Source organism: Pelophylax lessonae (genome assembly GCF_965119305.1).
Source record: "Pelophylax lessonae genome assembly, chromosome: 7".
Lineage (NCBI taxonomy): Eukaryota > Metazoa > Chordata > Amphibia > Anura > Ranidae > Pelophylax > Pelophylax lessonae.
The window spans coordinates 103,566,186-103,581,467 of record NC_138774.1 but is presented as its reverse complement, the minus strand read 5'-3'; positions in this window follow the sequence as shown (position 1 = coordinate 103,581,467).

Below are 15,282 nucleotides of genomic sequence, written 5' to 3'. Positions count from 1 at the left end.
AGTGTGTCATGAACCCAAAACAACAAGGAAAGGGAGTGAGGGGTGCACTCCATACTGGATATCCAAGCAGCATTGGTTAAAGTATAGTTTATATGGAGCCCAGAATGAGGAGTTAGATCATTGCAACTGGTAAGTTGTGTGAGTGAAATAGACCTGATAAGGAGACCTAGATAAAAACTATGGAGGATAATTGGCTTTTATCATACATTTTCGTTTAATCTAAATTACATTGTATGGATGGACTTTGGAAAGCCAATGAATCTACATACACAGTAATATGTGCTATAGCATACTACAGCAACCCCGTCCAAGCACATGTCCAATCCTTCCTGTGATGGCAAGTAGAATATCTGGCTACAGGTGTTTTGGTTGGTGGGTTTTCCTCTATCAATTTTCCTGTCAGGTTCTGAGGCAACCCAACTCCACTATCTATAACTCAGTTCTTAGTCCTGGGCCAGAAGGATGAGTTAGGAGAGGAACATTTCATCCTCTACCAGAGCAGTAAGATACTTCCTAGAGAGTTAGCATATGCCACTCTTTAAAAGAAGTGTCTTGTGATGGAGTGGGTACTGCAGAATTTACCCCACCATCTGTATGGTTGTAGCTTTGGAGCCCTCACTAACCATGACCCACTTAGCTGGCTAAAGAGTGTTGCTAGGGAGATTGCTAGGCCCCTTTCACATGGGCCAGATCCACTTTTGCTCAGCAGGGGATCTGTTCACTGATTCCCTACTAAGCGGAGCTGCCAGATGACAGGTCAATGTCCACTCTGCTTATGTGGAGCGGACTGGGACACAGCCCGCTCTGCTCTATGGGCAGTCAGAAGTAAACAGACCAGCTGTTCATTTACACCCGACTGTCCTCCGACTAGGCCAGATGGAGGGGAATGGATCCCCTTCTGTTTGCTTTTATTGGATTAGAGGTAGTTGAGTTTATATATCTACACAATGTTAACAAGCGCTTGATCACATATCGAACCAAAAGTCCATGGAGTTAAAAGTCATTAATGGCACAGGGGGAGAAAAAGTCCACCATGTAGGGTAGCCATCCAGAAACCAAAAGCCAGGGGTTCCACCGGGCTAAAACAAAGACAGACAGAGGCGCCTCTAAGTGTAGACTTTATGCAACAGGTTTAATGAATAAAATTATGCACTCACGTTAGTAAGCATATATTCATGCCCATAAAACAAGATTCCAGTGTGGAGAAGTGTACATCATCCGGTCATGGACATCCGTCCTGCTGGAGCCGAAATCCTTTTGCCGTGGCCGGCTTGTACGGCAAGGTTAGAACCAGGAAGTAGGCTCAGTGTATTTGCTTGACAGCGAGGCTTGGTGGATAGTCGAACCTGGATGATGTCATCTGCATGCGACGCGTTTCCGAGCATGCTTGCTGCCTGGGGGAGGGCAGCCGCGCTCCTTCTTCACGGCAAGAAAAACGCGTTGCATGCAGATGACATTGTCCAGGTTTGACTATCCACCAAGCCTCGCTTGTCACCGAGCCTACTTCCTGGTTCTAACCTTGCCGTACAAGCCGGCCACGGCGAAAGGATTTCGGCTCCAGCAGGACAGATGTCCATGACCGAATGATGTACACTTCTCCACACTAGAACCTTGTTTTATGGGCATGAATATATGCTCACTAACGTGAGTGCATAATTTTATTCATTAAACCTGTTGCATAAAGTCTACACTTAGAGGCGCCTCTGTCTTTCTTTGAGTTTATATATCTGACTGCTTATAGAGGAGAATGAAGGGTCCAACTGGGTCTGCCTGAAAAAGGGACAGACGGACCCGATCGGACGGCCTGTGTGAAAGGGGTCTTAAGCTCCTCAGGTGGAGCCTGATTCTTCAGCAATGCAACTTGGCTTTAATGCACAAAAGGGAATGTAAATGGGTGTTGGGCCAATCTGAGGCAGCAGCAGTGGTTTGCGTTGAGTAGGAACTTGTAATTCCCATCCCATGCAACCACCTGAAGGGAGAGTGATAGTTTTTAGAAAAAAGGCACAGAGCAGACTTACATCCACATAGCCAGCCAGTGATCCCCAAAACGTATAACCTCAGGAATGCATCTCCACAGCAATTCGTGAACACTATGGGGTTGATTTACTAAACTGGAAGAGGGCAAAATCTGGTGCAGCTGTGCATGGTAGCCAATCAGCTTCTAACTTCAGCTTGTTCAATTAAGCATTGACAAAAAAAATAAACATGGAAGATGATTGGTTTCTCTGTAGAGCTGCACCAGATTTTTTCACTCTCCATTCTTAGTAAATCTACCAAAAAGTGTTAATAAACTGGTGTTGTCAGTGTTGAACCAGAGCACTATTAGGCCTCATGCACACAGACATTTATGTCCTCAAACGTAATATAGCCTGCACTTTCCACATCTGGGGAGCTGCACATGCCACATAGAGCTACCAGTACAAGTGAATGGTTTTGCACAGCTGCACACATGTAAACACCCATTACTTTGCATTGCGGATGGCTTACCAACTCCACTATCTATGACTCAATTCTTAGTTTTAACACACCACTTTCTCTTCTGATACATTTCACTATTTTAATTGTCCATCTCTGGACTCATTCTATCTTCAATATCTTTAAACTGATTGTCCAAAGTGGGATTTAAAATCATGCCTCCATGCGGAGACCAAAACACCCACAGAAAATGAAGAGACAACTCTTGAGTCTGGTGCCTTAGACCAGTGGTCCTCAACTCTGGTCCTCGGGGCACACTAACAGGCCAGGTTTGCAAGATAACTAAATTACATCACAGGTGATCTCATTTGCTGCTCAGTGATTGCAGTATTATAGTCTGCATCTCCCCAAGGTAATACTTAAAATCTGGCCTGTTAGTGGGCCCCGAGGACCGGAGTTAGACCACTAAGCCATCCTCACAAGAAAATATTGGTGCCGGTTGGGGCAGAGAGGATTATCGTTAATGTTTTGATAGCAGCCGGTGAGATCTGACGTGTCGTTTGTCAGAAAAAAATGTGTAATTCATGTTTTTTTCCACTTGGAGGCACAAGATTCAAACCTCTTTTTCAAAGACCGCATCAAAATTGATCTCCCCTTTTGCAGTCAAATTTGAGAGAACCCCACTATACTGTATGTTTATTATTCCTTCCCATACCCACAGCATACCTAAAAAAAAAAAAAAAAAAAATTGCAAAACAATGTTTACCTTTCTATTTGCTTCTTTGGAACAGGTTCTGGAAAATTTTAAATTTCAATAGATCAGCATTTTCCAACCATTTTTCAGGCAAAGCACGCCTTAAAGTATGCAAAGTCTTGAGGCATCGGCGTGAATTGTACATTGTTTTTTTTTTTTTCCAGGATAAATTGGGCCATCATTTGGTGGCAAATGCTATTGGATACCTTTTTGTTTTTTAACTTTGTTATATTTTTATGATATTGCAATAACGCCCCACCACCAACAAAAAAAAAAGGCAAAATAAATTCTCCTATTCCTCCTGTAGCACTCTCCTAGTTTTTGGGTTTTCTTGCTTAACAGGGGGACTGTGGGGCAAATTTAAGTACTCTCTGCTTAACAGGGAGCAGTGATCTATTAATAGGGTCTGCTTAGTGTGATCAGATGCTGCTCATGTTATCTGCATGTTTCACACTGGTCCAAAAGGGAGGGACATATTGGAAGGAAACATGAAAAATGGGAGCGTGGGTGTGGATACAGCCCTGGCCATTGGCAGAGGAAGGTGCCTCAAGGCATGCTGGGTGAATGTATATTCCAATGGAGCATGTGTGCACGGGGTATTCGGCTGGAGAGCGGGGTCCCAGAGGAAGAGGTCATTGCCCCTCCTTTGCACTGGCTGCCATGCGGCCTTAGGTGGTCAACTTGAGGGCTGGAATCACAGAAGCTGCAACCCAGATGTCCTGTGATGTGGATACAACTAGAAGGATCTCTTCCTGGTTACTGTGAGTACAGACCTATGTCTAGGGGCCTGTTCAGTGAGGGCCATCCCTTCAAGCTAGTGAATTCAGTGGACAGGTGCCAGGTAAAGGGGATACTGTTTAGTGTCCTGAACAATCATTGAGTCTGCTGCCAGAGCAAGCAAAGGACTTATTCTTCCAATGCTGTATGGTTCAACAGAGGGTCTGCTATTCAGTTCAACCAAGTGAGAGTTGTCCTCATTTCTACATAGTTAAAGTTGGAGTATCCCACCAATCCCTTCTATCAATAAATACAAAAACCCAAAAAACAAACGCTCTAGACTGGTCATTGTATAACGAGTGGATGAGTGTGTATCTGGACGAGTGAAACCATCCAAGTAACTGGCTGCAGGATAATAAGAGGGAGACCCAGGGAAATCTATACTCAGCGACCCCCTACAGGGGCAGTGCTACACTCCCATGACGCTGCATATGTGTTACATTTGCACCATTGTTTGGGGTGCTGTTTGAAATATTTTTTTAAATGATTGTATAAGAAAGGGGACATGTAACAAATATAAAGCAGATGTTATCTCAATTTGCTGTAAAAATCAACATGCACTTAAAAGCGATCTTCTAGCTAATGAAAAAAATATAAACCTGTAAAACTGGAGGTTTAACTTTTAGCATTCTACCAGGTGGGGAGTTAAAGTGGTAGTAAAGGCTAACCCTAACTATTCCTAAAATGTTTCCTCCTACCTATTCTGCCTAGCCTGTAATAAAAAGGTCTGTGTACTTCTCTTGTTTTTTAATCCAGTCTGGTTACATGATTTGGCAGCTATGGCTTCCCTATGTAAGGGAGCGCTGAACAATGTCTGTGAATACCAGGAGCCGTGGCGTCACCCATGGCCAAGCTGCTGCGGTGCCCCCTCCTTTCCACTACAGCAGCCACTCTCTGACAGGGAGCACCAGAGCTGCTGGATCATACGACCAGACCAGATTTAAAAAAAAAAGGTAAGTACACTGATTTTTTTTTTTTCACAGGGTATGCAAGATAGGAAGGAGGAGGAGAAAGGCAGCAGTTTTAAGAATAGTTAAAGTTAGTCCTTTCTTTTGGCTCTCTAGAATAGGTATGGGGGCGCCTGCTATCATAGACTTTCCTGATCCCTTGCTGGGAGATGGGGTTCTTCCTGCTGGCTTCTACTTCACTAGCTATAGTAGTAACCTAGCGTCCAGTGGGAGGAATCTCATTGCCACAGTGTCATATACCAGTGGAGCCTGCAGCCCTTTATGTAGTGATGAGGTTGAGTTTCCTCTGAACTCATTTCTTTCCAAGGGTTCAAATCGCACAATTATGAAGTCCAAAAAGCTGCAGTTTGGATCATGTCCCGCCCGGAGCATAAACAGAGAGGTGGGATGCAGGGCCGGACTGGGAATGAAAACCAGCCCTGGAAATAATTACATACCAGCTCCAGTGGCGTAGGATGGGCTGTCAGCACCCAAGGTAAGGCAAGTAATTTGTGCCCCTAACCAGCGGACGTTTAGTCTGAGTCCCTTCCGCTCATACAGCATTAAAACCCCTTATGGTACATTTTAGGATTTACCACTCTTTCTCCTTGTTCTCCTTTCATCTTTCTGTATCCTAATTTCTTGGATTTTTTTTCCATCTCTCTCCATCCGGCTCTCTTGTTTTTTCTCTTATTCTTTCCCTTTTTCTTTGTCCCCCCCCCCCCCCCCTCTTTTCCTCTCTCTTCCATGTATTCCCTCTTTTTATTCCTTCTCTCACTCTTTGTTGGGGGGGGGGGGGGGTGGGATCAGTGACAGTGCTGGGAGGGGTCAGATTGTTATCCGTGGCAGTGCTGGGGGGAAGTTCCCATCAGCCAACTTAGGTGCTCTTGATTAATCTTGGTCATCTGCTGATCTAAAAGAGCTGTAGTGGGGACTTTTAATGGAATCTTTAATCACAGGCAGTGTTACTCACTGTGTCTCCGGCTCCACTGTGTCTCGCAGCAGTGACACCTATGCCGAAATGAGGAGATAGGGTCTCCTCCAGCCCCTCCCACTTCACAATCCTCACCAGTCAGCTGACCGCTAGTCTCTGCCCCCCCAGCCATGCCGTGAACTGAATGGGCGGCCGCAAAGAGGCTGAGTGGGAAGCTGCAGGCTTCAAGAACAGCCCAGCTGGGTGGCCACGGGCTCCAGGGACAGTCCTGCTGGGCAGCCGCAAAAAGGCTGGGAGAGCAGCGCTGGCTCCAGGAACAGCCCAGCTGGGCAGCCACAGGCTCCAGGAACAGCCCAGCCGGGCGGCCTGGGCTCCAGGGACAGCCCCACCGCCTGTTCACCGCAAAGCTGCCACTTCTCTCTGAAATGTTCTTGTAGAAAAAAAAAGAAGTCCCAAAGCTCTTAGCTGACAGTGGCCCCAGGGCAGGCAGGATACCGGGAAATTTGCCGCTATCCCAGTAGGCCAGTATGGTGACATCAATGCACTTAGACACGTGTCCATATTTAGCCATTGTCACTGGCTAAATATGGGCATGTGTCCATATAAGAGCACTAACATAACCAGCGTCCCACCCTTTGTTTACATGTGCTGCAGAGCAGGGTCTGATCAGGCCTACAGCAGATTGGGTTTCTAAAGCACGAAAGTTGGAAGTTTGGATAGAGATTAGTTTTTGGAGGATGTCCGCTGGACAGGTAAGTAGTAGAATGTTTGTCTTCCCTTAGGGCTTTGTACGCTTGTCTATAAAGAAATTGCTGCACCCCCAGCAGCCAGCCATACATGCATGGGGGACAGCAGCAGCCACCAGCCATACTCGCGTGGCAAACAGCCGCAGCTATCCACAAGGGGGGGACAGAAGCAGTCAACAGCCACCAGCCATACCCGCCTTGAGAACAGCAGCCACCAGCAATACCTGTCTGGGGGGACAGCACCAGCCACCGTCAGCCATATTCCGCCTGGGGGACAGAAGCAGCCATCAGCCATACCCACGTTCGGGACAGCAACAGCCACCAGCCATACCCGCCTGGGGCATAGCAACAGCCGCTAGCCATACCCACCTGAGGGTACAGCAGCAGCCACCAGCCATACGCACATGGGGAACAGCAGCAGCCAGCCATACCCGCCTGGGGGAAAGCAGCTCCAGCCATACCTACAGTGCTGGGCACCCATGGGTTACCTGCACTGAGACATAGACTTCTGTTATTACCTGCGGGTTTGGTGTGCTTTCAGAATGTGCTCCACGCCTGCAAGCTATAATAAAATTATTTGGCAAAGTCCAGCTAACCCCCAGGAAAGGTTGCTGTACTTTTATCTAACACCCATCTAACCACCTGCCCGCTGGATCCTGCTCCCACACATATGCTACGCTCACCCTCTGAGTCTATTCTACGCTCTCTAACTCACATCTTCAACCTCTCCCTCTCTTCTGGCATCTTCCCTAATTCTCTAAAACATGCGCTAGTCACTCCCATCCTTAAAAAGCCTCACTGGACCCCACCAACCTTCACAATCTACACCCCATCTCCTTACTCCCTTCTCTTCCAAACTCCTTGAACGATTGGTCTACAACCAACTGAGTGACCATCTGACTAAGAACAATCTTCTTGATCCCCTTCAGTCCGGTTTTCGCCCTCAACATTCCACTGAAACTGCTCTCCTTAAACTCACAAACGACCTACTAACAGCAAACACCAATGGACACTATTCTGTACTACTCCTCCTGGACCTCTTCGCTGCCTTTGACTCAGTAGACCACCCCCTCCTCCTCGAAAAACTCCACTCCTTTGGCCTCCGTGACCGATCTCTTCACTGGTTCTCATCCTACCTATCCCAATGCACCTTCAGTGCTACTTAAAACTCTACTACCTCCTCTCCTCTTCCTTTCTCTGTCGGGGTCCCCCAAGGTTCTGTTCTTGGACCACTCCTTTTCTCAATCTACACCTCCTCCCTGGGTCAGCTGATTGCCTCCCATGGCTTTCAATATCATCTCTACGCTGATGACACCCAAATCTATTTCTCCACCCCTCAGCTCACTCCTTCAGTCTCCTCACGCATCACCAGCTTACTAACAGACATTTCAGCCTGGATGTCACATCACTTCCTCAAACTCAACCTGTCCAAAACCGAGCTCATGGTATTCCCTCCCCCACGGTCCTCTTCCCCTGATTTCTGTGTCAACATCAACGGCGCAACTATCAACCCGTCCACCCATGCCAAGGTCCTAGGTATAATCCTGGACTCTGAACTCTCCTTTCGGCCACACATCCAGTCACTGTCTAAAGCTTGCCACCTCAACCTCTGCAACATCTCCAAGATACGTCCCTTCCTAACCAATGATACCACTAATCCACTCCCTGGTTATCTCTAGTCTTGATCACTGCAACTCCCTTCTCATTGGCTTACCTTTAAAAAGACTATCCCCCCTTCAGTCCATCATGAACACTGCTGCCAGGCTCATCTGCTACCCCTCTTTGCCAATCCCTCCATTGGCTGCCACTCAACCAATGAATTAAATTCAACTTACTAACCATAACTTACAAAGCCATCCATAACTTGGCGCCCAGCTACATCACTAATCTGGTCTCAAAATACCGACCAACTCGTTCTCTTCGTTCCTCCCAGGACCTCCTGCTCTCTAGCTCCCTTGTAACCACTTCCCATGCTTGCCTCCAGGACTTCTCCAGAGCCTCTCCCATCCTCTGGAATGCTCTACCTCCATCTGTCCGACTATCTCCTACTTTGTCTACTTTCAGACGATCCCTGAAAATACATCTCTTCAGAGAAACCTATCTGGCATCTACCTAACAACTGTACTTTTATTTTCTCCATCAGCCCATCCCCCACAGTTATTACCTCTTGTATCTCTTGACCCTCCCTCTTAGATTGTAAGCTCTAATGAGCAGGGCCCTCTGATTCCTACTGTATTAAAGTGTATTGTATTTGTACTGTCTACCCTCAAGTTGTAAAGCGCTGCATAAACTGTTGGCGCTATATAAATCCTGTATAATAATAATAATTACATTTCATGTGCATGTAAAGGAGGTGTCCCAATACTTTTGGTAATATAGTGTACATCTTATCTGACGAGAAGACACACCAATAGAGGAAAACCACTCTTGGCTAATTTTCTGTTTTAGAATAGTTTCATTGTCTGTAGGGTCATGTTATGCTGTTCTTCCCATTACCTGTAGTATAATGTTCATCCTGTTCTGTATTCATATCCAATGCCTGGACTCATTTACAGCTGTTTTCACATTTTCATTGTGTTGTAGTTATCCCCCTGCTGCTTATGGCCTGCTAAGCTTGGTCAAGCAACAAAAAAGACACATAAACCTAGTTGATAGCATGAGGCCTAGTTTATACTTGTGGTTGAGGGGCAGCAAAAATAGGCAGTTAAGCCGTGTTTTTACTGTCCCATAACTGCTTCTACTTATGCTATAAAGGCAGCTATAAAAGGGTACACACGTACATCACGGTGCAGCAAAAATTATCCCTCCAGTCACATTTGGCAGGCAGTAAACAACCTATTCACACAGGGCTGCTGATTGGGGGGGGGGGGACCACCAGTCCTCCTGTAGGGGGCCCGGCACACAAGGGGGCCCCAACAGGTAATTGGTGTGGAGGGGCAATTACATAAGGAAGCCCTGTGCAGCCCTCTACAGCAGCTGAAAGCCAGTCCCCCCCCCCCCTTCTGCCACCTTCCAGCTGCTGCAGGGAGAGATACAGACACAGAGTATCATTCCTGTAATTGCTTCTCCAACACCGATCCCCTCCCTGTTCTGCCTGCTTCTGATCCCCTCCCCATGTGCCCCCTTTTCACTGTGCCCACCCCCTGCAGGCTTCTCTGTCCTGTAAAAAAAAAAACATAACAAATTGGAAAATAAAATTAAACATTGCAATAAATAATTTTAAAAAATATAAAATAATTGTAAACATTTAAAAATTATAATTTTTTAAAAAACAAATGAAATAAAAACTCAAAAAGGCTCATTCAAACAGGTTTTTTGTTATGTTTGTGTCTGCTAATAATGACTTTAGTGTATTTTTTGTGAAAATACCATCTTGATAAATTCAGGGGGCTGCCAGGTAGGTTGTACGGGGCCCCGTGATTTCTAACAGCAGCCCTGTATTCACATGAATGAGGCTTATAGCTGTGGTGTGGTTTTCCCACTGAAAAAGCCCATTTGGCTGTCAGAAAAAGAAATAGGAAAAAACAGGCATCCAGCAGGTGGCAGTATGACCAACTGAATGGCGCTGTGTTGCAGCCACCCCATAACTGTATGCAGTGCACATGGTTACAGCACAGTAGTGTGGGGTTTTAGGCGTTGAAACAGGTGCTGGGGAGGTAACATGTTACATCCCCATCGTCTGTCTGTCAATCGCCCTATGAAAAGTGATTCATCACAGACAGCGAAGCCAGTGTGAACAAGTCCTATCCCTTCTTGGAAATAATCTGTGTTAAGCCTCGTACACACGTACCGATTGTCGGCCGAACGATCGGCCGTCTTTTGTCCAGTGTTGTTGTGTTGGTTGAAATGTGCTCTAGACTGCACACAAATTTTGTCGGCCAACAACAACCAACTGCAGAAGAGATGTCATGTTCTGGTTTACTTTCCGTGTGTTTTTTCTTCTCTGAGCATGCCCAGTCTTGCTCATCTGGCTTTTGTCGGCCGAAATCTGTACTGACTGACGAACAATCGGCCGTTCCTTGTTGGCCAACAAAAATTTTATAGCCTGCACACCAGATTTTGTTCGGCCGAAAAGTCGCAGTCGGTTGTCGGAAGCATCATACTAACAAGCCGACAATCGGACGTTGGAAACCCTATTTTCCCTCCGACCAGCGGTTCGGATTGGATAAGAATGGACAGACGGTCCATTCCCATCCGATTCCCCCACAGAGAAGAATGGGGACCTGACAGCTGTTATCCTCCTGCTCAGCGGGGGATCAGCGGATCGATCCCCCGCTGAGAAAAACGGAGTCCACCTGACGGATTCCGTGTGCGAAAGCGGCCTAAACTAAACCTAAGGCTACCCATACACAGCTGAGCTAAAGGAAAAAAAAGAAAAGGGGACTGATTTTCCCATCCACAAATTCAGCGTGGATGGGGGAATCTATCCCACTGAGTCACTGTATTCTGACAAAGGGGAGATTCCCCCTCCTCCCCATCCTAAGAATACACAGATCATTTCAGTTCAATCAGCACTGCAGCATTGATCTGTGTATTCTAAAGCCCCGTACACACGTGCAGATTGTCGGCCGAACGATCGGCCGTCTTTAGTCCCCGGGCTGTCGTGTCCGCTGAAAAGTGCAAAAGACTGCACACGAATTTTGTCCGCCAACAACAGCCGACTGCAGAAGTGATGTCATGTGATGGTTAACTTTCCCTGTGTTTTTTCTTTTCTGAGCATGCCCAGTCTTGCAAATCTGCTGTCTGTCGGCCGAATTCTGTACTGACTAGCGAACAATCGGCCGTTCTGGTGTCGGCATGCAAAAATTTTAATGCTTGCACGACAGATTCTGTTCGGCCGAAAGTGCGCTGTCGGCTGTCGGAAGCATCATACTAACAAGCCGTAAATCGGCCGATCGGTCGTCGGCCGAATCTTTTCGGCCGACAATCTGCACGTGTGTACGGGACTTAACAGGGGGATGCGGCAGAGTCTCCCAGCTAATAGAATACGACACAGCGGGGAGGAGGATTCAGATCCTTGCAGCTTATGAGATGTACGGTACAGCTCTTTTGGGGAGAAAGATGGCCACCAAGTTGGAGGGGCTTTTAAACTAGGAGACGGGGGGGAGGGCTCAGAAGTAGAGTCAGTCAGGAGGGAGCAGAGGACTGAAGGCAGTTGTAGGGTCAGCAGCGACAGTAGGTCCACAACGTCAATCGGTAGGTCTGTGCGGGAAAACCTCAGACCAAACAGGAATAAACATAACCACCAATTGCGCTCAACTTCGGTAAAACTAAGAGGGGTATATGCTAATGCCAGGAGCCTAGCTAATAAAATGGATGAGTTGGAAATATTAGTACATGAGGAGGACATAGACCTTGTGGGAATAACAGAGACTTGGTTCGACCCCTCACATGACTGGCTGGCCAATATCCAAGGGTATTTGGTGTACGGGAAGGACAGGGTAGGAAAAAGAGGGGGAGGGGTATGTCTCTATGTCAAGAACAATATAAAGGTGATAGAAAGGAGTGACATTACGGAAGGGATGAGTATGGAGTTAGAATCTGTGTGGGTTGAACTCCATAGGGAAGGAGAAAAGGGGAAAGTAATTGTGGGGGTTTGCTATAGGCCACCTAACCAAGGGGAGGAGGTAGAGCTGGAATCCTTAGCACTAATGGGTAAAGTGGCAAAATTGGGATCAGTCATCATATTGGGGGACTTCAATTATCCCGACATTGACTGGGATGAGGGTACTGCACACTCACAGAAGGCCCGCCTATTCACAGAAACCTTACTGGATAATTACATGTCACAGTTGGTGGATTCTCCGACTAGAGAAAATGCAGTCCTGGATCTATTGATCACTAATGACCCAGACATAATCTCGGAGGTAGTAGTCCAGGACAACCTGGGCTCTAGCGATCACAGGATGATCACATTTAGTATAAATAACAATATAACAAGGCAAGTGGGGAACATAAGAACCCTAAACTTCAGAAGGGCAAACTTTCCAAAATTGTACTCATTGATGGAAAGGGTAAACTGGGACCAAACCCTGGGATCACTGACCACAGAGGAAAAATGGGAATGCTTTAGGACCATATTAAGCAAATGCATCTTGCAGTGCATTCCTATGGGAAATAAATTTAGAATAGACAAAGCCAAACCTGGCTGGCTAAACCGTAGCGTCAAAAAACTTATTAGGGGAAAAAAATTGGCCTTCAAGAAATATAAATCAGAGGGCACAGTATCGGCTTTCAAGCAATACAAGGAGGCAAATAAGAAAAGTAAACACGAAATCAAGATGGCTAAAATCAACTTTGAGAGACAAATAGCAGAGGATAGTAAAAAAAAACCCAAAGAAAATCTTTAAATATATCAACAGCAAAAAAACTAGGGCAGAGCATATTGCACACATAATTAACGATGATGGGAGGATGGTTACAGAGGACACTGAAAAAGCAACCGTGCTGAATGCCTTTTTCTCGTCAGTCTTTACACAGGTAACGGAGGGGTACACTGACCATGACTGTATGGTTAGTAGTAATACACAGGACTTGCCACTATGGCTAACAGAGGGTGAAATCAGGGAAAGGCTGGATAAACTTAACACAAACAAATCACCAGGCCCGGATGGCGTACATCCGAGAGTACTCAAGGAACTCAGTAAGGTTATATCGAGACCACTGTTCCTGATCTTTGCTGAGAGTATTAGGACAGGAGATGTACCAGGGGATTGGAAGAAAGCTAACGTGATTCCGATATTCAAAAAGGGGCAGAGGCATATCCCGGGAAATTATAGGCCTGTCAGTTTGACATCAATAGTATGTAAACTTCTGGAGGGGATGATAAGGGACTATATCGTAGAGTTTGCTAAAGACAACAACATCATCAGTAGTAACCAGCACGGGTTTACAAATGGGCGTTCTTGTCAAACCAATCTCTTAGCATTCTACGAGGAGGTGAGCTGTGAGCTAGATAGGGGCAGACCAGTGGATGTGGTGTACTTGGATTTCGATAAGGCGTTTGATACAGTTCCTCACAAGCGCTTAATTTATAAAATAAGGTCTGCAGGTATCGACAGCAGAGTTTGCTCTTGGATACGGAATTGGCTTAAAGGGCGTGTCCAAAGGGTGGTAATAAACAGCGCATACTCAGACTGGTCTGAGGTAGTAAGCGGGGTGCCCCAGGGCTCAGTCCTGGGACCAACCTTGTTCAATTTATTCACAAACCGCATTGAGGACGGGATCAGTAGTGCGTTATCAGTTTTTGCAGATGACACAAAATTGGCCAGGGCAATAACTTCACAGCATGAAGCAGATATCCTACAGAATGACCTGGACAAAATAACAGAGTGGGCAACGACATGGCAAATGAGGTTTAACGTGGAGAAGTGTAAGGTTTTGCACTTGGGGACTAAAAACATAAAAACACAATACACGTTAGGAGGGGAACCCTTTGGGGAATCAAAAATGGAGAAAGATCTGGGAGTCTTGGTAGATGATAGATTAGGCAATAGCATGCAATGTCAAGCGGCAGCTGCCAAAGCCAGCAGAATATTAGTATGCATAAAGAAAGGGATGTATTCCAGAGATAAGACTATAATCCTTCCACTTTATAAAACTCTGGTCCGACCGCATCTGGAGTATTCTGTCCAGTTCTGGTCGCCAGTCCTCAGGAGGGATGTGTTGGAGCTGGAGAGAGTCCAGAGAAGGGCAACTAAACTAATTAGGGGATTGGAGGACCTTGACTATGAAGAGCGTCTACAATCGCTCGATTTATTCTCCCTGGAGAAGAGACGTCTGAGGGGGGACGTGATAGCAATTTATAAATATCTTAATGGGGATCCCAGCTTAGAAAAAAAGCTGTTCATTCGAAGGGATTGCATGAGGACTCGAGGGCATACAATGCGATTAGAGGAGAAGCGTTTTAACCACAGGCAACGTGGGGGGTTCTTTACTGTTAGGGCTACAAGATTGTGGAATTCTCTACCACAAGAGGTGGTTTCTGCGGGTAGTATGGTGGCTTTCAAAAGACTCTTAGACTTACATCTCAAGGATCAGAACATTCAGGGGTATGAGAGATGATTACAGCCACACACACCTACACAGGTTGAACTGGATGGACTATTGTCTTTATTCAACCTCACCTACTATGTAACTATGTATGTAACTATGTAACTATGTGAGGAGGAACAGGTAAAACAGGTACTCATTACCACCAGGAGATTGGTGTAATCTGAGGAGGGTGAAACTGGGCTGCTTCGTTTTATAACGAATTAAATAACCAAATTATATAAAGTAAGGTGGTTTTCAAAGTATACACCCACATAATGGAATATTTCACACAACTTATGAAATATTTCTATCCATTGCTAGAATAATTCTCCTGATAGGGCTGCTTGCACAAAGATGGTGCTTGGTCTAACAATGCTTCTAAATGTTTGTAAAAATGATCAATGCTCAATAATCCAACAGTGCTATGAACACTTACTGTAAATTAGGCCAGGATAATACCCACAGGGTGCGGTCAGCTGTTTTTACACATTAATGCATGTCTTAGAGTGTCACCCCTTCTGAGCTGCATACACAGTCACTTATATGACTCTACCTATAATTGATTACAGACAGTCCCTGGGTTACCTATAATTGATTACAGACAGTCCCTGGGGTACCTATAATTGATTACAGACAGTCCCTGGGTGACCTATAATTGATTACAGACAGTCCCTG